Source organism: Myotis daubentonii, chromosome 7 (genome assembly GCF_963259705.1).
Source record: "Myotis daubentonii chromosome 7, mMyoDau2.1, whole genome shotgun sequence".
NCBI classification, from domain to species: Eukaryota; Metazoa; Chordata; class Mammalia; order Chiroptera; family Vespertilionidae; genus Myotis; species Myotis daubentonii.
In genome coordinates this window covers 21,677,007-21,696,566 of record NC_081846.1, presented here as the reverse complement: position 1 = coordinate 21,696,566, position 19,560 = coordinate 21,677,007, and the positions used below count along the sequence as shown (strand labels likewise).

General features: G+C 52.7%; 1 protein-coding gene across 16 annotated transcripts in view; it reads left to right on the top strand.

Moving 5' to 3' along the window:
• TNS1 (tensin 1) overlaps window positions 1–19,560 on the top strand; it is a 231,643-nt gene that overhangs the window by 148,553 nt on the left and 63,530 nt on the right. The gene's annotated exons all lie outside the window — the stretch shown is intronic.

Below are 19,560 nucleotides of genomic sequence, written 5' to 3'. Positions count from 1 at the left end.
AGTGGACCCCTGTCCCTCTCCAAACTGCACACCCCCGCACACAGGGCCTGGGCTCTCTTGTTTGATGGGACACCATACTGGGCTCAGAGGGGAGGCAGAGGAGAGGTCTGAGGCACCTTGGAGAGCTCACAGTTCAGTGGGAGAAGATAAGACAAACATGAGTGTGCTAAATAATGAAGACAGAACTAAAAAATGAAACTAAACAGCCACCTTGAGGGTGTGCCACTGGTGCCAAATGAGTCCCTGGATGGCGAGTACTCTGAGATTGGGAGGGGAGGTATTTTTGTTAGCTAGAGTGACCTGGGAGGGCTCCTCAGAGGAGGTGGCCTTGAGTGGACCTCGAGGTACCCCCTGTGACGCCGACACAGCATTTGTTAGATTTCTTTTAAGTCCTGCTGCTGCAATTCTGCAGCCTCGCTGCCTGAACTCTCTGGGGTCAGAGCACTGGGAATGTAGACACAGCATCTAGGGCCTACAGGCTTTCATCGACAGCCAACGAAAATGTTTGAGAGCTGGAAACAAACAGATAGGCTCCACAATTTGCAAAGAAAACGACAGAATTGAAATTAATACATGTTTAGCTACGGAACCTAACATTATGTCAGATGGTCAACTGCAACTCAGTTCAACTCTTGAGAGCTATGTGTGGGTTATATTTTTTTATGTGGTTCATTTGAACATGCGATGAGATGCAGGGCGGGGCCTCCCAAAGTGAGCATCCCGGAGCTCTTGAGATGCCCTGCCTGGGGTTTGGCCACAGGATTGTTTCCCTGACTTGATCCCAGGACCGTGGAATGTGGGAGCTGGGAGGACCCTCAGGCCCACAGGCCCACCCCTCCATCAGTTATCCATCGGGGTAATGGAAACCCCCTTGAAGGAAGGGTCTCCTGATTTACCCCCATGATCTGGATGTGTCCTTCCACCAGCGCCCAGCCTATGGGCTTCTCCTTCCAGCTGGAGCTGGTTCTGGGGGGGCTGCCCTGAGCAGGGGACCTTGGGCCACGTGGCAGAGCTGGGTTAGGGAGAACCAGGCACCCGCACCCTGCCTCCCTCCTCCCTCTCCCAGGTTCTGGATTTGTGGACTCCACCCTCAAAGCCTTTTAAGCCTTTTCTTGCATAAAGATTTTCCTTGTGACCTTGGAGACACCAGCATGAGTGATGTGGGAGGAGGGCGGTGGTTCGGTTAGAATTTAGGGCTTGGTGAGGGCCTGTTGTTTATGCGCAGCATTGCAAAGCTGAAGGCTTGTCCTCAGACCCACCCTAGTTCCCTGTCCTTCCTCCCCCCGGGGGTGCAGACACCACACCAGGGCCTTCCCCACCCTGCGGAGGCAGCCCCCCAAAGGCCCTACTTCTCCCCCTGCCCCCGCCCCCGCCCCCTCCACTTGTGCTAAGTGGCTGAGGATGAGGCAGAGGATGAAATAAATTAGTCTGAGGTACCAGTGGCTGCCAGCCTAATTGTTCATCTTCTGGGGATGTTTGCATTTTTAACAAGAACACTTGGCAATTTGAAGGAATTTTCAATGTCTCCCCATCTCTCCCTGGTGTGGATTCAATGCGATGATAAATGTAAAAACATTTGGTAAACTCTAAAGTGCCAGGCAAATAAAAGGTAACATAATTAAGGGGGAAGAGGAGCGGCTGTGGACGGTCAGGCCTTGGGACACTGGGCTGTGAGGGAAGGAAGAGGGAAGACGGAACAGTGAGAGGCAGGGAAGAGGAGGGAGAGGCTGAGGGGAGGCCCTGGACTCCTCCCGGCCCCTGGCCTGCCTTCTTCCCTTCTGCAAACCCGCTCCCCTAGGCAGGGGTGGAACCAGAGGGACCTTTTGGCCAGTTAAAGGTCAGCTGTCCTGTAGGGACAGAGGGGCTCCTGTCTGGAGGCTGAGAATTGGCTCTATGCCTAAAGGGTGGGCAGGGGAGGCAGCTCACGCCCTGGCATCCTCTCCCCTGGCCTGGCCTGGAAGGGGAGCTGTGAGCTGGAGTGGTCACCAGGGCAGGCCCCACCTGTCCCATGGTGTGCTCCCTGCTGCTGCTGGGCCGCAGCGCCCACAGGGACAGGAAAGCAAGCTGTGAGTGGCCCTGGGGCGGGAGCAGGAGCCTTATCCCCATCCTGCCTGGGGTATTTCTGGCAGGCTCTAGATCCTGGGGCCCAGAGATAAAAGCATTTTCCTTTGGCCAATTCTCCAGGCAAGAGAGGGAAAGCAGGAGGCCTGTGTCTATCTCCCTAGCTGTGGACAAGTCCCTGTGCCCCAGTTTCCCCATGTGCCAGCTGGGGTAGGGGCCCCTAATCCCCAAGATTCTGGGGTGCTCAGGAGATGCTTAAGCTGGAGCGTGGGCGGGGGCCTGGCCGTTCCCTGGAGTGATGGGGCTGGGGGGTGGCCTGGGGTGAGGCACCTCAGGCGGCTCTGCCTGCTCTCTGGGACGTGCTGGACCAGGACGGCCGGCTGCCCCAGGCACTGCAGTGCAGTGGGTGAGCAGGTGTGCTTCCCAGGCCGCCTGCCTGGGTCCAAATCCCAGCTCTCCTCTGCGCTGCATGTCCTGGGTCCGATTACTTAGCCTTCCCGTGGTCCTAGTGTCCTCATCTGCAAACTTGGGGCCGTAATAGTATCCATGTCGTTGGGTGTAGCAATTTCCCGGAGAGGCAGGTCAGTGTATGGGTTAAGAATGTGGCCTCTGGAGTTAAAGCACCGGGTTCAAATCCTTTGATAAGATGCCATCCTCTTGGGGCCTCAGTTTCCTCTGCTGTAAGATGGGGATTCAGTGAACAATTTTCTGGGTCAGCAGTTGTGGAGGGGCTGCCTGCTGCGTTTTCTCATGAGTCTCTGGCATATCCGTAGTTGCTGTGGCAGCATCTCAAGGGTCTGCAGGCAGGGCTGAGGGAGAAGGCCTCTTGGCCTTGGGAGACAGCTCTGGTTTGGCCCCATGCCAGCTGTGGTGCCAGTGCTTGGTAGTCACCATCTCTTCTAACACAGGCACCTGGGAAGTGGGCACTATTTTTTAAAAAAAAAAATATTTCTTTATTGATTTCAGAGAGGAAGGGAGAAGGAGAGAGATAGAAACATCAATGATGAGAGAGAATCATGGATTGGCTGCCTCCTGCACACCCCTTACTGGGGAATGAGTCCACAGCCCAGGCATGTGCCCTTGGCTAGAATCGAACCTGGGACCCTTCAGTCCGCAGGCTGATGTTCTATCCACAGCCAAGCCAGCTAAGGCAGGAAGTGGGCACTGTTATACGGTTAGATGGGGGAACTGGGGCACAGAAGGCTTAAGTACTCTGCCCAGGATGGCCCAGCTAGCTAAGAGAGGATCTGAGTGTGAAAGCCAGCGCTAGCCACTGAGTAGTCCCGGGTTGACTGGCATCTCCAGGGGCCTGTTCTGGGTATCTGGTCCTGTGGTCATAGCTGGGTCCCTGCTGAGCTTGGGTGAGTGTCTGCCTTCTTTACCCCCCACTTCTCACCCCTGGGTGGACCAGATCACCCTGGTCCTGCCTCTCACAATGAGGGAGGGCTTAGAGGTGGTGGTACATGCAGCGAAGGACCCTGGAGGCCGCCGGGCTGGCCCCGGGGCAGGTGCTCGCAGGTCTCCAGAGCAGGGAACAACTGAGACACATCCCTTCATGTCTCTCCCCCACCTCCCAGGAGGTGAGGGGCTGCTCACTCAGGAATGCCTCTGGTGAGGGGCTGGCATCTCAAAATAGGTGGAGAGTAATGTGTCCAGGGTGAGATGAGGCCATTGTGGAAGCAGCCTGCCTCTGCTATTTCAGGCCAGCCGGGGGTGGACAGGAGCGGCTGGGCCAGGCCAGGACCTCTGGAGCCCACTGGGTGACTCAGGGGAGGGTGGGGGCACCGAGCCAGGCACTCTGGAACGAAATCGTTGCTGGCCTGGGCCTGACTTACCTTGTCCCCTCCCTGGAATAAGGGGCGGCCAACACTGGGGTCAGAGCTCCTGTTTCTCTGGGCAGCCCTCCAGGTGACCTTGACTTAACTCTCAGTGTCATGACCGTTCTGTGTTTAACCCCTCCCTCGCTGCCTGTATCCCCACCCTCCATCCTCCCAATTCTGGACTCAGGTGGGTGGCATGGTGACGCGTAGTGCATTCCTCCACTTGCCAGGACAGCCCTGATTCATCTCAGAGGCAAAATGAAGGAAGAAAGCGCCACCTGGGGACTTGGTTCTCCCAGGCTGGCGTGGCCCTTGCCAACCATAGAGCCCATCTAATGCCATCCTGCCACAGTGGGGAAACCGAGGCTCGGGAGGGGAAGGGACCTGCCAAATTGGGAGGCAGTCCCCACGTGTGGAACCCACCCTTGCATGATCATAGCTTCTGCTATACCGGCAACCACACTGGTGTGGCAGGTTGGGCGATGTTGCCAGAGGTCATGACATAAGAAGTGGAGCTGGTACTTGAATCTAGGGCTTCAACTCCACATCCCTTTCCACCTGCTTTAGAACTCAGCTTGTTCGGCTCCTACACACCCCTATGTCAGGTGGCTCCCCAACTTCTCAAACCCTTAGGTGACAGGGAGCTTGCTGCCACGCAGCGTGGCCCATTTCACAGTGTGGATAAGCCCAGGAGATTGGACCAGAAAAGAGAGGGAGAAGGAACGGTGTGCTTCCCCATGGGGGACCGAGGCTGGGGTGACTATGGGTTCTTGGGGACCATTGTGACTCACCTGCATTTAAGCTAAAAGGAGGGGGAAGCGAAGAAAGGGGAAAAATCAATGGAAGCTCAGTGTCAAGAACTTCCTGACCCTAGACGGGTCCAGGCCTTGGGAGAGGTGACTGGGAGGCAGGGGGCCGCCTGCTCTCTCAGGGACCCCTTTGTTTGGGAGCAGTGCCCTCTGCTGAGCCCAATGGCCCGGTGTCTTAGATTGGGCTGCCCCCACCCAGCAACACGGAGTGAGGGGCTTAGACAATAGACATGAATTTTCTGACAGCTCTGGAGGCCGGAAGTCTGAGATCAAGCTGTCGAAAGGGTTGGTTCCTCCTGCGGCCTCTCTCCTGGACTTGTAGTCCGACGTCTTCTACCTGTGTCTTACCATGGTGCGTCTGGGTACTAATCTCCTCTTATAAGGACACGAGTCCGATTGGATTAGGGCCCACCCATATCTTTTTAACTTTATTTACCCCTTTAAAGTTTCTATCTCCAAATATAGTCACATTCTGAGGTACTGAGGTTAGGACTTCAATATATGAATTTTTTTGGGTGGAGGGAATTCAGCCCATAACACCTAGGAAGGAGTTTTCTGGGTTGCCCATGGTGGGGAGGAAGAGAGGTCCAGGATGGGTGGAGGGGAGGGCAGCCTGGTCCTCCTTCTCCCGGGCTGTCTTTGTAGTTCTCCAGTTTGGTCTGGAGCCTGCCAGCTCAGCGCTCTGGCTGACACCACGTTTCGCAGCCTCCAGAAGCCCCATTAGCTGTTTGGCCTGAGTTCTGAAGCCCCATGCCCAGATCTCAGCTCCCGTGGGTGGGAGTGGGGCTGTGTTTTTGCCTATGCTGCACAGAGCCGTCTCCAGATGCCTCCAGAGTGTTTGAGGGCAAGCCTTCTCGGAAACACATCCCATACCAAGGGATGTGGGCTGCCTTCTGCCTCCGAGCAGCCCAAAGGTTGACCAGGCCCGAGTTGCCTCGCTCTCCCTCCCCAGGATCACTCCCACCCTTCCCTGACCTCCTTGGACACCATGTTGTTTCGAGGGTCTCACAATTTACAGAAAGGACCCGGGAGGAGGGGCTAGTGCTGAGTAAAGCAGTGGATGGCTCAGGGCCAAAGAAAAGAGAGAAGGGAGAACAGGACAAGCTTGTGAAGGTGGCAGGGGGGCTGGTCACCACCCCACTTCTGGATTTTTCCTCCTGCATGATGCCCGGCAGCCTTTTGTTGTTTCTGGGGCAGCCCCACCAGAGCCAGGGGCTGTGACCAGGGGGCTTGGTTTTGTGCCCAAGCTTTTCAGCCCCCAGGATCCCTTCCTCAGGGGAGAGCGTCCTGCTCTGTAGCCACTGCCCCCTCAAATTCTGTGCCTGTGCCGGGAAGAGCCTTCCTCACAGCAGCCGGGGGTCTCAGTCTGTGGTGTCTTCTCATGAGCTGGACTCGTCCAAGGATTCTGATTTTTTTGAGAGAGAGGAAAGGAGGGAGAGATACACAGTAAACAGGCAGAGACTGAGAAAGGAGAGAAACAGGTGAGAGACATGGAGACAGAGACAGCAGACCCAGACAGACACTGGCCTGGAAGGCAGGTGATTTGGGTTCTGGGTGTCCTTGATAACTCCTTTTCTTTAGATCGTCTTCATTTCCTGTAAAATGAGGAGGTTGGAATAGTGATTCTTCCTTCCTTCCTTTTTTTTTTTTTTTTTTTTTAACAGAATCACTTTCTGTTTATGACTTGTGAGGAGCTAAAATGGACCTGCTGAGCTTCCCTCTCAGACCTTCCCAACTCCTGTGCGTGGAGTGGGAAGCAGCATAGCTCTGGTTTTATCAGCCAGGAGAGGTTTGATTATGCTGGGTAACAAACAGCCCCAAATTCTCAGTGGTTTAACCCAACAAAAACATATTTCTTGCCCCTGCTGCCTGTCCAGTGAGAGTTGGCAGGGGTCTCTGTGCATCTTAGTTACTCTAGGCTGGCGGTGGCTTCATCTCAGAGATGCTTCCATCATTGCTGCATCAGTGGGTGGAGGACGTTACGATGTGTGTACTGTTTCTGCCTGGATGTGACATGCTTTTTGTTTCTGCTCACATTTCATTGGCCAAAGCAAGTCACACAGCCATGCCTTACTTCAAGTGAAAGTAAGTTGTGCATGGAAGATGGAAAGCTGAAATAATGTCGAACAGACTAACCTCTGCTATAGGGAGTAAGACTGTGGGATTGAGAATCAGAAGGTTCTGGCGCCAAGTTCTGTTGTTTATAACTGTGTTCCTTGGTAAGTCATTTTGCCTCTTTGAGATCCAAGTGCTTTATCTGTAAAATGGGTACAACAACAGTACCTTCTGTGTAGAATTGTTAAGATTCGATGAGGTAATATATGTGAAATGTGAAAAGTAGAGTGCCTGGCATGCACTATGCGGGCAATAATTTATGTCTGTTATTATTATTATTAAAGTGCTAGTGGAGAGAAGTCAGCAATGTGATTTGGGATGTATACCAGCCCACCCTTCTTAGGAAGAAGCCCACACCCCGCTGGCCCATTCCTCAGATGGCTCTGGTCTAGGTGTCCCACTCTTGGGAGTCAGGAGACTGGCCTCTGACACCAACGTGCTGTGTGACCTCGGAAAAGTTACCCTCCCTGTCTGGCTTTCAGCTGCCTGACCGGTGAATTGGGGAGAATGGATGCCAAAGGGGACTTCCAGCTCTAGAACCCTGACCCTGACTGCCGGGAGCCGGTCCATCCTTGCTGTTTCAAGGGACCTGGCATATATGGCATACGGTTCTTAATATGTTTGCTCACCTTCTTGGCGCTGTGTTTTAACCAAAGTCACCTCTCCGAGAAAGGTTGAATCCCCAGGTAGGGATTTTCCCCTGAAGTTAGGGAGGGAATAAAACCCCTCAACTAAGTGCCAGGCGGGTAATTAATCCCTTTAACTACGAACAATCATGCTTAAACTACATAATCTTTTCTCCCTGGAATGGAGATCAGAAACGCCCTAACCTTTGTAATAGAGATTGATAGGATTGAATCAACTGGTATAAATACAGTTGTAACAAGACAGAAACTCTCAGAACTTAGAACAGAATCAAGAAGACAGAGCCTACACGGAGCCTAGAGACAGAAGAACTTCGCTGGAGAGAGCATGCCGGAGGATCCTGGAGAGGGACTGGCCTCGGAGCCTAGAGACAGAGCCTAGCGGGAGAACATGGCAAGGGATCCTGGACTGAACCTGACTACAGAGATTGGCAGGAGAACCTGACTGGAACCTGGACACTGAACCTGACTGGAGAGCCTGGACAGAACCTGGCTGGAGAACCTAGCGAGGGAACATGGCTACAGAACCTCACTGGAGATCCGAAGCAGAACCTCTCTGGAGATCCGGGCTAGAGATCCTGGCTAGGTTGCTGATCAACTGAACACTGTCCTCGTGTCATTCCTTCTTCGCCGACTCCGTCCACACCTTTGGGGACCCCTGGACCTGCTGGGGTTGGACCCCGGCATATGGCGCCCGAACAGGGACCCCTAGGTAAGCGCCCCACATTCGGGACGGATCGGACTCCACCGTAGGAAGAGGGTGGATAGTCTTCGCCGACTCCGTCCACACCTTTGGGAACCCCTGGAACAGGATTCCCTTAGGTAAGCCCCCCCCATTGAGAAACCCACACTCGGGACGGATAGGACTCCACCAGGGTGCTGCAAACCCCCCTATAGAGGATAAGTAGGGTAAGAAGGTGGATAGTACAGAACTTAGATTGAGAAGATGTGCCATACTGGGTCCAAAGAAAGAAGACTCTGTATTGATCTTTAGATCAAGAAGATGTGCCATACTGAGTCTAAAGAAATAGGACTCTGTATTGATCTTTTAACACATATGCTTGCTAGCAGAGGAATTAAGGTTACTCCCAGTCAGACAGAACGTTTTATACAAGAAGTACGTCCATGCTTTTCTGAGGAAGGAAAGGTGCCGGAAAGGTAAATGTAGAGGCATGGGAGAAGGTAGGCCCAAGGAGCCTTATCCTTAACCCCACTGCAGCCTTTCCACCCCGGGAAAGTGCAGGATTGGCAAGCTCTCCCTGGGGTGATAGATCAGGACTCAGGTAATAGCACAAAGCGCCAATCCTACTCTTAAAATGGATACAAGAGAGCATTTCAGGTTTTTCTTTTTAATGCTTGCTTTTAAAAAATAAAAAAGGGGGAATTTGCCGGGAGCCGGTCCATCCTTGCTGTTTCAAGGGACCTGGCATATATGGCATACGGTTCTTAATATGTTTGCTCACCTTCTTGGCGCTGTGTTTTAACCAAAGTCACCTCTCCGAGAAAGGTTGAATCCCCAGGTAGGGATTTTCCCCTGAAGTTAGGGAGGGAATAAAACCCCTCAACTAAGTGCCAGGCGGGTAATTAATCCCTTTAACTACGAACAATCATGCTTAAACTACATAATCTTTTCTCCCTGGAATGGAGATCAGAAACGCCCTAACCTTTGTAATAGAGATTGATAGGATTGAATCAACTGGTATAAATACAGTTGTAACAAGACAGAAACTCTCAGAACTTAGAACAGAATCAAGAAGACAGAGCCTACACGGAGCCTAGAGACAGAAGAACTTCGCTGGAGAGAGCATGCCGGAGGATCCTGGAGAGGGACTGGCCTCGGAGCCTAGAGACAGAGCCTAGCGGGAGAACATGGCAAGGGATCCTGGACTGAACCTGACTACAGAGATTGGCAGGAGAACCTGACTGGAACCTGGACACTGAACCTGACTGGAGAGCCTGGACAGAACCTGGCTGGAGAACCTAGCGAGGGAACATGGCTACAGAACCTCACTGGAGATCCGAAGCAGAACCTCTCTGGAGATCCGGGCTAGAGATCCTGGCTAGGTTGCTGATCAACTGAACACTGTCCTCGTGTCATTCCTTCTTCGCCGACTCCGTCCACACCTTTGGGGACCCCTGGACCTGCTGGGGTTGGACCCCGGCACCTGACAATAATGACGACAGAGACAGCGATTAGGTGACAGCCAGCCTTGAGTGCCTGCCCTGTGCCAGGCTCCAGTGACTATATGTTTTCTTGGTTACTCTGCCCCAAACACCTACAGGAAGCTGCTGGGGTGTTTTTTTTTAAAAAAATACATTTTATTGATTTTTTACAGAGAGGAAAGGAGAGAGATAGTTAGAAACATCAATGAGAGAGAAACATCGATCAGCTGCCTCCTGCACACCTCCTAGCAGGGATGTGCCCGCAACTACGGTACATGCCCTTGACCAGAATCGAACCTGGGACCTTTCAGTCCGCAGGTCGATGCTCTATCCACTGAGCCAAACCGGTCAGGGCAAAGCTGCTGTTTTGTAACTATTAGACTGAACAGGCAGAACTGGAAGGATGTGACTATAAAACACTTTATGTTATCTGCCCCTGCCCTTAAATCTGTCCTTTGCTTCCCCTGCCCCGAATGACGTTGTGACAAGTCTCAGGCCCTCTCTGTTCGCTCCCAGGTAATAAAAGGTCCTCTGTCAGTCATGAGTATGCCCAGTGCCGTGACCTTGGTACTTCATGCCTAGTTTGTTCTTCCCCCTTGTCGCTCCTACCTGGCCGCCAGCTGTGTGTGTGTTTCAGTAGATTTTCTCCGCTTTCCTGGCTTATGGGAAGACAGGAAGGGAGGGAAGGGATCAGACTATTCTTGCCTGCCTGGCACCCGTGTGAGGTTGCAGAGACCTGCTCTGTGTGGATCTGACTTCTGAGCTTTCTTGCCAGCGGGAGGCTCTGGAGGTGTCACATGCTGATTGTTTCTATCTTGCAGCACTTCTGTGGGTGTTTTGGAGATGCCCCCCACCTCCCCATCAGTCTCTCACTCACTATTTCCTTCAGGTTGACGATCGCAGCTCTGCCAGATGTTCCCGACCCTGCCTCAGCCCAGGCATCCCTGGCTCCCTGCGGCCTCCTCCTGCTGACATCCTTTCAGCCCTCCAGGTGGCCCTCTCGGACAGGCTCTGAGGCAGCCCCAGGCTGCTCTCTCCCTTTGGTCCAGCGGAGCCCTTAGGCGCTTGCTTGTGGCCTCAGCAAAGCCTGGGATTGAGGTGGCCAGGGCAACCCCTCTCTCTATTTCCCAGACTTTCAGGCCTGAGCACACATTCTCCGTGCTCCAGCCAACTCAGGTTGAGCTGAGCAGACTCCCTGAGATGAGGGAAGAGCCCCTAGCAGGTGGCACTGATAGCACAAGAACTCTCTCCACCCAGATTCCTCTTAGAGATTCCCACTTCCTGAAATGGATGTGCATGAGACGGTAGTGTAGAGCCACAAAACAGTTCCCAGCCATCTCCCTCTTTTAAAAAATTTAACAGCTGATAATATACTATATTCTTAGTTTTATATAATACAATCATATTATCCTGATATAATTGAATACTATATTTTACCCATTTAAAGTGTCCCTTTCAGTGGGTTTTAGTATATTTAGGGTTGTGCAACCATAACTTAATCTGAGAACATTTTCATCACCCCCCAAAAGAAACCTCCTACATACTAGCACTCACTCCCCATTTCTGTCCCCATCCCCACCCTCGCCCTAATCTACTTTCTGTAGACCTGTCTATTATGGATATTTCACATAAGCAGAATGATACAGTATGTGGCTTTCCCTTGGAGTAATGTTTTCAGGGTTCATCCATGTTGTAGCATGCATCAGTACTTCATTTTTATTGTTGAATAGTGTCCCACTGCATGGACATGCCACATTTTGTTTATATGTACATCAGGTGATGAATATTTGCATTGTGTCCATTTTTGGGATGTTTCGAAGAACGCTGGGATGGATATTCATGTACAACTTTTTGCATGGACTTATGTTTTCATTTTTTTTCTTGGGTAGATGCTTAGGAATAGAATTGCAGGGTCATATGGTAATTCTATGTTTAATAATTTATTTTCCAAAGTGGCTGCACCATTTTATATCCCTTCCTGCCAGCATGTGAAAAATTTGTCTGCATCCTCACCAACACTTACATTTTTCTTTGGTATTCTGGCCATCCCAGTGGGTGTAAAGTGGTATTTCATTGTGGTTTTGATTTGCATCTCTCTGAGAATTAATGATGTTGAACATCTTTGTTAACTGGCCATTGTATGTCTTCTTTAGAGAAACATCTATTCACATCCTTTCCATATTTTAAAAAATTGGGGCTTTGTCTTTTGGTTACTGAGTTACAAAGGTTCTTTATACATTCCGGAAATAAGTCCCTTATCAGCTACATGATTTGCAAGTATTTTCTACCATTCTGTGGGTTGTTTTTCATTTTCCTCAAGTCAGTCATTTCTTTCTGTAGGGTTTACATTAGAGTTCCTACTTTCGGAACGTGCCATCATTCATTTTCCTCTGTCACAATTGAGACCCAAATGCTTCCATATTAACTTCAGATTATATGTTCCCATTTATAGGTGAGGAAGCGGAGGCGAGGGCAGAGAGGCTAGGGGCCTTATCCAAGATAATATCCTTTCTCTCATTTTAAACCTTGATCTCAAAGCTTATTCATCTACAGCCTGAAATGCTTTAGGCTGCACGGTCTGACCTCTTTCCAGCCCCGGAACTGGTGGAAAACCTGCCCCATTGCACAGAGAGGGAGGCCAGGTTTCAGCTCCCCAGAAACCCGGGAGTTCTGCTCCAGCTGCCTTAGCCACCTGCATGGCCCCGTGTCTCTTCATGTCCCCAGGGCCAGACAGGGTGAGGGAGAGCAGGAGATGGCCCCTTTGCAGTGGGAGCGAGGCAGTTAGGCTGTGGCGGTAATGGCCCCCGTGTCATACATTCATAGGGGTGACATTCTTGCCTTCTGAACTTTTGGGTAGATATGGGAGGAACCAGTAAAAGACGGGAGCACAAGACTGCAGGTGGGCTCAGATAATTCATGCAGAGGGCCCAGGGATTCCGGAGAGATATATCTGCCCCTTGTCTCTGAGCAGAGGGTGATTTTCTAAGTACCGTTGCCGAGAGCCTGGAGTTCGGTGCCAAACTGATCTTTGCTGGGAAATCTTAACTTAAATTTTTTCTGAGAAAGGCAGGCCCTTCTGGTCTGTGACTTCAGGGTGGGTGGGGGGAAGGGCAGAGGCATTCAAAGCTGCTACTGGAAGCTCTGTCCTTGTTCTAGCAGGTCATATTGGACAGAGGGCTTAGACTGCAGCAGAAGGGGTGTGAGTTAGCCACCTGATAGGACTTCCCGGCTGTGAGAGGGTGGATCAGCCATGGCAAGGAGGTTGGGTCCTTGCCTTCTTGGCCCCATTGGGCAGATATGTCAGGTGTGCCGAGAGACAAGGGAGCTGGGTCTCAGTTGGGGTGGTCTGCGCAGAGATAGCGACAGAGGCAGGGATCACATGCCTTCTTGAGGAGGATCTGGGGACCTTCTCCTCCCCCGAGAGGGGACTCCTCTCCTGACCTCCTGGAACAGAGTGCTGAGAATTCAAACGCAAGGTCGGCTTGACCTGTGGGTAAAGAAGATGACACTGGTGACCCAGCATCTGCTGGACAACTGCTTAGCGCTGCTCCTTGTCGGGCAGGGCGGGGTTTGTCCTGATGCCCTCGAACCCTCAGCTGGCCTTGTGGTGCGAGGCAGCTGGCAGGCTTGGGGAGCAGTGTCTGCCGGTGGAACATTTGGTAAACCGATACCCTCCTGAGTGAATGTGCCTTTGGTCCTCTGTAATCTCTGCCATCAGGTGGAGGGTGGCAGGCCGGAGCCACACTCAGAGCGGACGCAGAGCTCTTGGCCAGTGGCCTGAGCGACACCGTCTGCCCTCGCCTGGTGCTCAGATATCAAGCTCGAGGCAGGGGAAGAGGAGACCGTGCTCTCCCCCTCCATCACCTCCCTCCTTCCTCTCCTGCCAAACCTATAGGCACGCGCAAATTAGCTGGACCCGGCAAGACCCTAAGATAACGACTGTAACCATGTCCAAGAAAAGAAATTCAAGCCTCCATTAATCAAATATGTTTTCTTACCCAAGGAGAGCTGTCTTTCATCCACCATTCCCTCCTCCCTCCATTCCTTTTCTCAGAGCATCTACAAGGTGGTGGGCACTGTGCTAGTCCCGTGCAATGGAAAATTGTGCCCTGGAGTTGCCTGCAGAAGGGTGGGCGGGGGTGCAATGAGACCGGGCAGGCGCCCCGTCCACTCCGACCCACAGTCAAACGGAGAAGGATCTTGGCTAAGGGCCAGGGCTTCTCAGCGGAGAAGAAGGGGTGGATGGCTCTGAAGAGGCGCTACGCTTGTCCTGGGCCTTGGAGGTAGATGACCTTGAGGACAGAATTGTTTTTCAAATCTGAACGTGGTGTAGTAACATTGTTCAAAGTCTAGGAAGCAGAGGGGAAGAAAAGCAATCAGATGTGCCTGGCCTCCCTCGCTGGACTGCCCTCGACATGCCTGGGGCCCGAGAGGGGAGAACGAACCAGATGATGAGAAAAGACAAAATCCTGCAGAAGACCAGTGCCCGGAGCCCGGATGTGTTGCTCCATGGACATGGCTGAGTGATGGCTGCTCAGCGAGCACGTGTGCTCGGCCTGTTGCTTTTCCTCACCTCGCCTGTACGGACCCTACCCTGCGATTTGGCTCCCAGCCCCAGGTGGGGCAGGTGACGCTGCCTCAGCTCCCGGCGCGGTGTGGTTCGCAGTATCCTGCCCGCAGTGGTGAGGGTTGTCTTTCTGGGTAGTTCTGGATTATTCCTTGCTGGACCCAGCCAGGCCCTGGGTGTTTCTCACTGCCCTCTTTCTCTCGCCCAGGATAGCGGTCCCGGAGCTGGCCCCTAGGTGCTCGCTGAGGCAGACTTCAACCCCTTCATTGCTTGTCCTGGCTTTCCAGGCCCATCTCTCCATCAGCCTTCAAGAGGCAGCCTTGTCCCTGGAGCTTGTCTCTGACTTGCTCACTCCCGCCTGCTGGCTGGTGTGCTTCTCTTCAGGCAACAGAGCCCCTTCCTCGCGGTCCACTCTCCCAGGACCTGCTTTCTGGGGCCATTTATGGGAAGAGGTTTCCATGGATCTGGGATCTGGGTGTTCCCTGCATGCCCAGGCTCCATGCCCCTGTGTGAGCTCTCCCTCTGCTCAGTTTTGGGGCATTTGCAGAGGTCACGCAGAAGTTGGGGGCAGAGCCAGGCCAGCTCCCAGCGTCTGTCAGGGTCTTCACCTTCATGGCTCCTGCCTCCCTGGCTGCAGCCATCGGCGACTGCCAGGCTGTGTCCTGGTGACTCCTGGAGCAGCGGTAACGCTGTTTCTTTCTCTTCCGTTTGAGAAAATGTATCAGAACTCAGGAGAGTGACCATGACCTGATGATAGGATAACCTTGAATCCTCTCTGTTGAAGAAGAAGAAAAGCCAAATCATCCGTGTACTTTGGTACATGGGCTGTCCTCAGGAATAGTCACTCACCTATTCCACAAACATCGACTGAGTGCCTACTACGCGTGCAGTCACTATTCTAGGTGCCGAGGATGTAACAGGGAACAGAATAAAGACCCTTGTCCTTGTCATGATTGTATTCTAGAGCAAGATGGCAGGCAAAAAATTGAAATGACCTAATAAGTAAATGATAGAGCATGTTAGGAAGTGACAGATACTCTGGGAAAAATAGAGCAGAGTAAGGGCGATTGGGAGTGGGGAGTTGAAATTGTTTAAAAAGCTGGCCAGGTTAGGCCTCACCTAGGTGAAGGAGTCAGCTGAGCAAGTATCTGAGGAAGAGCATCCCAGGCAGAGGGAACAGCAAGCACAAAGGTCCTGATTCAGGAGCCCACCTGAGCTGTTTGGAAGCAGCAAAGGGGCCAGTGTGATTGCAATGGATGTTATAATAGGAGGTGAGGTCAGAGGTAATGGGGACCAGATCACTTGGGGTCTGGAAGTCACTGTAAGGATTCGGCTGGTATCCCGAGCTTTTTCATCTAATGGCATATCATGAAGAGCCTTCTCAGTTTTCTCAGCTGCGTAGTATCCCACTGCACGTATGTGCTGTGCTTTATTTAACTTGTACTTTAATTTACTATATTTAAATAACATGGACTTGTAGGCTCTTTCCAATCTTTTGCTGTTTTCAGAGATGCTGCATATACTATTTTCATTTGCACAAGTCTACCTGTAGGACACATTTCTAGCAGTGGATTTGCTGGGTGGAAGAATAGATGCATATATAATGTTGATAGTGCCAAAAGGGCCTCCATGAGGGTTGTATTAATTGACACTCCCCGCCAGCAATTTGGTTAGGGACCAGGAGGAAAGCCTACCTCCCCCTTCTAGGTACACCCTCCAGATGTGAGATACTGAGGTGCCCATTCTTTCCTTTACTCCTCGTGACTCCTGTGAGTTGTGTTCTCTTTCCTAGTTCTCAGATGAGGAAACAGGCACAGAGAGGTTAAGTAACCTGCCAGTGTTTACACAGCCAGGTAGATGTAGAGCTGGGATGTTGATGCCACCATGTCTGACATGGCTTCATAAGGGCAGAAGTCTGAGGGGCCCTGCCCCACAAAAGTGGGCATGTGGACCGGAGGCTTGCAGTTTAAGCCTCCTGAGAATAAGGGGCTGAGTTAAAATGGAAAGCCTGGCTGCCTAGCTCTGCCCACTGCGGTGCTTGCATCCCAGAGACCCTGGCAGGCCAGCGGCAGGGTGGGGAGAGGCCAGCCCAGGGACCTAGAGCCACATCACCCCAGCTGGCCAGCCTTGGCCCCCACTTTTGTCCCTTCTCATCACCTGCCCCAGTGGTGATACCTGGGAGGCTGTGATCTAGCTAATTCTGCTCTGGGTGATGAGCTTTTCGCCGCCGTCTGCTAGGTCAGCTCGCTCTAGGGATTGGGTTTCAGCATTTCACTGATGAAAATAAATCAGCCTCTTTATTGCCCCTCATGGCCCTCGGAACCTCTGCAGCCTGGCATGTATTTCCAGACTTCCTGTAAATCACCGGTTCTGTCCTAGCCCCCAGGGGCTCTGTGGCTGCCACAGAAATAGTCTCAGACGAGTTGGGAGCCTGGAGCCACCCAGGCAGGACCAAGCAGGAGAGGAGAAATGGGCCCACAGGGTCCAGGGCCTCTGGGATCCAGACAGTGCCTCGTTGAACATCTTCTCTGAATTGATCCTTGGGCATCTAGAATTGGCCAGGAAGTTAGGGATCATTCAGCTGTGCTTGCCCATTACACAGAGGAGTAAACTGAGGCCCGTCCAAGATCACTTCTTAGTATTCTGGTCCCTTGACTCCCAGTCTCCTGCTGTGGCTGCCAGATGACACTTTCTCTAGGTCTGTTCACTGTGCAGCAGCCGATTAGGGAAATGAACCCAGGGTTGGAGAGGGTTTCAGCTGCTGAGGGAGCGGGGGACGTCTGCCATCCAGGAGAACTGTCTCACCTTTGAGGGATAAGAGAAAGGAACTGGTGTCAGCACTGGATTTTCTTGAGGTTGAGGAGGGCCCTTCTACCCACACGTCTGTCTGGATGGGGCGAGTGAGCATGGTGCATGGACGTGGGAGAACAGGCACTTCTGGAGGCTCTGACAGGGCCCTGGCAGGTTCTGTGTATGAAGGGGACTCAGGAGTCTGGCCCCAAACTCCCGCTCCTCCTCCCTCCCTTTCTCTGCTCAAGCATTATTTACACCCACAGACTCCCCTGCAGGGACATGGGGCATCCTGCCCCAGGTGGCAGACCTGCTGGACTGCTCTCCGACCCTGGGAGGTTGATCCAGGCCACAGGCGGCCTCTTTTGTTCTGGGAAGCGGCCGCAGAGCTGTCAGACTGCCTTTCTCATCCCCAACCCAGTCTTTACATCATCGTCACAGCGAGTCAATGCCCTGATGCTTCGTGGAGATTTTCGCCTCCTGTTGCCTTGATTGCTTTAAAAAAAAAAAAAACAAAACCACACTGTTAGTAGCAAAGTGTTCTTTGATGTTTGTTCTTCTCCTTCTCCAGGGGCAGTGAGATCAGATTTTGGTATGAAAGCTCAGAGCCTCTCAGATCTCTCCTCCTTCCTTCCTGCCTCCCTGCCCCGCTATGTCTATACACTGCCTGGGAACCTTCGAGAACCAGGCAGGCGCCCTTCAGGTAACACAGGGCTAGAAAGAAGCCCGAGGTTAGAAAGTGCCCTGGCTCCTGTCCAGGCTTGGACCCAGGCTTGTCCATGGTATGTGGCTTCCGTGGGTCAGGGGAGTCACTCCCCGCTTGTCCTTCTGCGGCAGTGACTTCCTGCTCCGGCCCACACTGCTCAAGTGTGTGAGCTCACCTGAGGTGGTCTGGAGACTCCCCCCCGCCCCCCGCCCCCCGGGAGATGCCTACACGGCCCTCCTTGAACTCATGCGCAGGGGTGGACCCATTTGGGAAAGGAAGCAGAGACCTATCCAGATGTGCTACCCGCACCGGCACACGCGTCCACGCATGGGTAGAGCCACACAGACCCCCACCCCACAGCAGTGACGGGAGCTGTAATTATAAAACCGCATGGCCAGTTGGTACCCAGTACTTATGTGTGGTACTTAATGGGGCTGTTTTGGGTTAAGAATGGGGATCGACCTAAATGCAGAGGCGGCTTCATGGTGTGAATTGTGGACCAGTTCTGAACCAGTTCCCTACGAATTTCCAGAAATGCTGTGAGCCCTGCAAGTGTCGTTAGGATAAATGCAAGCAGTTCCCAGGGGACCCCGTGGATGGGGACGAGGCTCACTTGGATGGCAGGGCTAGTTGGCCTAAACCAGCGTTGTGATTTTATCACCCTTCTCCACTCCCTTCTTCCTGTCGGATCCTGCAGACTCTCACCCTTTGCCCATCCATCGCCTTTTTGGTTTCTCCTTGCTCCCTGGGAAGCAGAAAGAACTTGAGTGCCAGAGTCAGACTGGCAGTGTGATCCTGAGCAAGCTGCAACCTCTAAGCCTCGGTTGTGGAAGCGAATGAGAGAATGTGCATTCAGGTTAACTTGCCGGCCCCATTCTGGTGCTTTCCTTCTTCCTGGCTCCCCAAGCCATCTTGGGTCCGCTCTCCATTCTTCCTTCATCCTTCCCAAATGAGGATGGCTAGAGATGATGTCCATGCCCCACGAGGCAATAAGAGCAGGGAGAGGCAGGGGGAGGTGAGTAGATATACCTGAGACCCTTGTCCAAATCGCACATCTGCTGGGAGTTGACAGTTCTCTTCCAGAGTAATCCTTTGGATCTCTGTTTCTGCCCTACCCTTAGGGAACACACTTCCAAGCCTGGCCCTGCCACTGCCTTAGGGGGCAATCGGGGGGGGGGGGCGCATGTGGAAACCCTGGAAAGTTGGGACCATGTAAGGAGTACCCAGTACCTCCCTGCCCCTGCAGCCCTGAACTTACAGTCCACCTCCTTCCCTCTCCCCTGGGCTGGAAGGCAGAGAGGGGGTCCTGCAGGGGTCTGTGGGCATTTCCATCAGGGCACTCCCTGAGCTCCTCCCTTTCCTTATTGACACCTTGACGGTGGGACACCCAGGCCTTTCTCCTCCTTGTGGTTCTACTTGGGATGATTGGATGGTGGAGGGCTGGATGATTGGAATAGTTTATCCACATTGTGTTCTTACAACAGTCCTGCCCTGGGAAAGTGGGAAGTCCTCCTGCGCCCATTTTGGAGCCTGAGCATGGAACCCCTCTCTTCGCTACCCATGTTTATGGTTTCTGTGAGGTCTTAGACATTGGGCTGGGGGCCTCATCTCATCAGTGAAGATGCAGTTGAGATAGCATAGGGACCAGCCTACAGGGCACCGGGTTCTATTTTTGTTATTATTTTCCTTCTTTACTCCCCAAAAGAAACATGCAGGGAGTGGTGCTGGCATGTGGAGGGGGGCCGGGATGAGGTGTCTGCTCAGAAGAGGGATGAGCAGGTGGCCTCTCTTTGGCAGCCTCTCTTTGCGGAGCCTGCAGTGCCGGCAGACCTGGTTTTGAAAGCCGGGCTCTGGGTGGGGTGGTCACACAAGCACTTTAACTGGG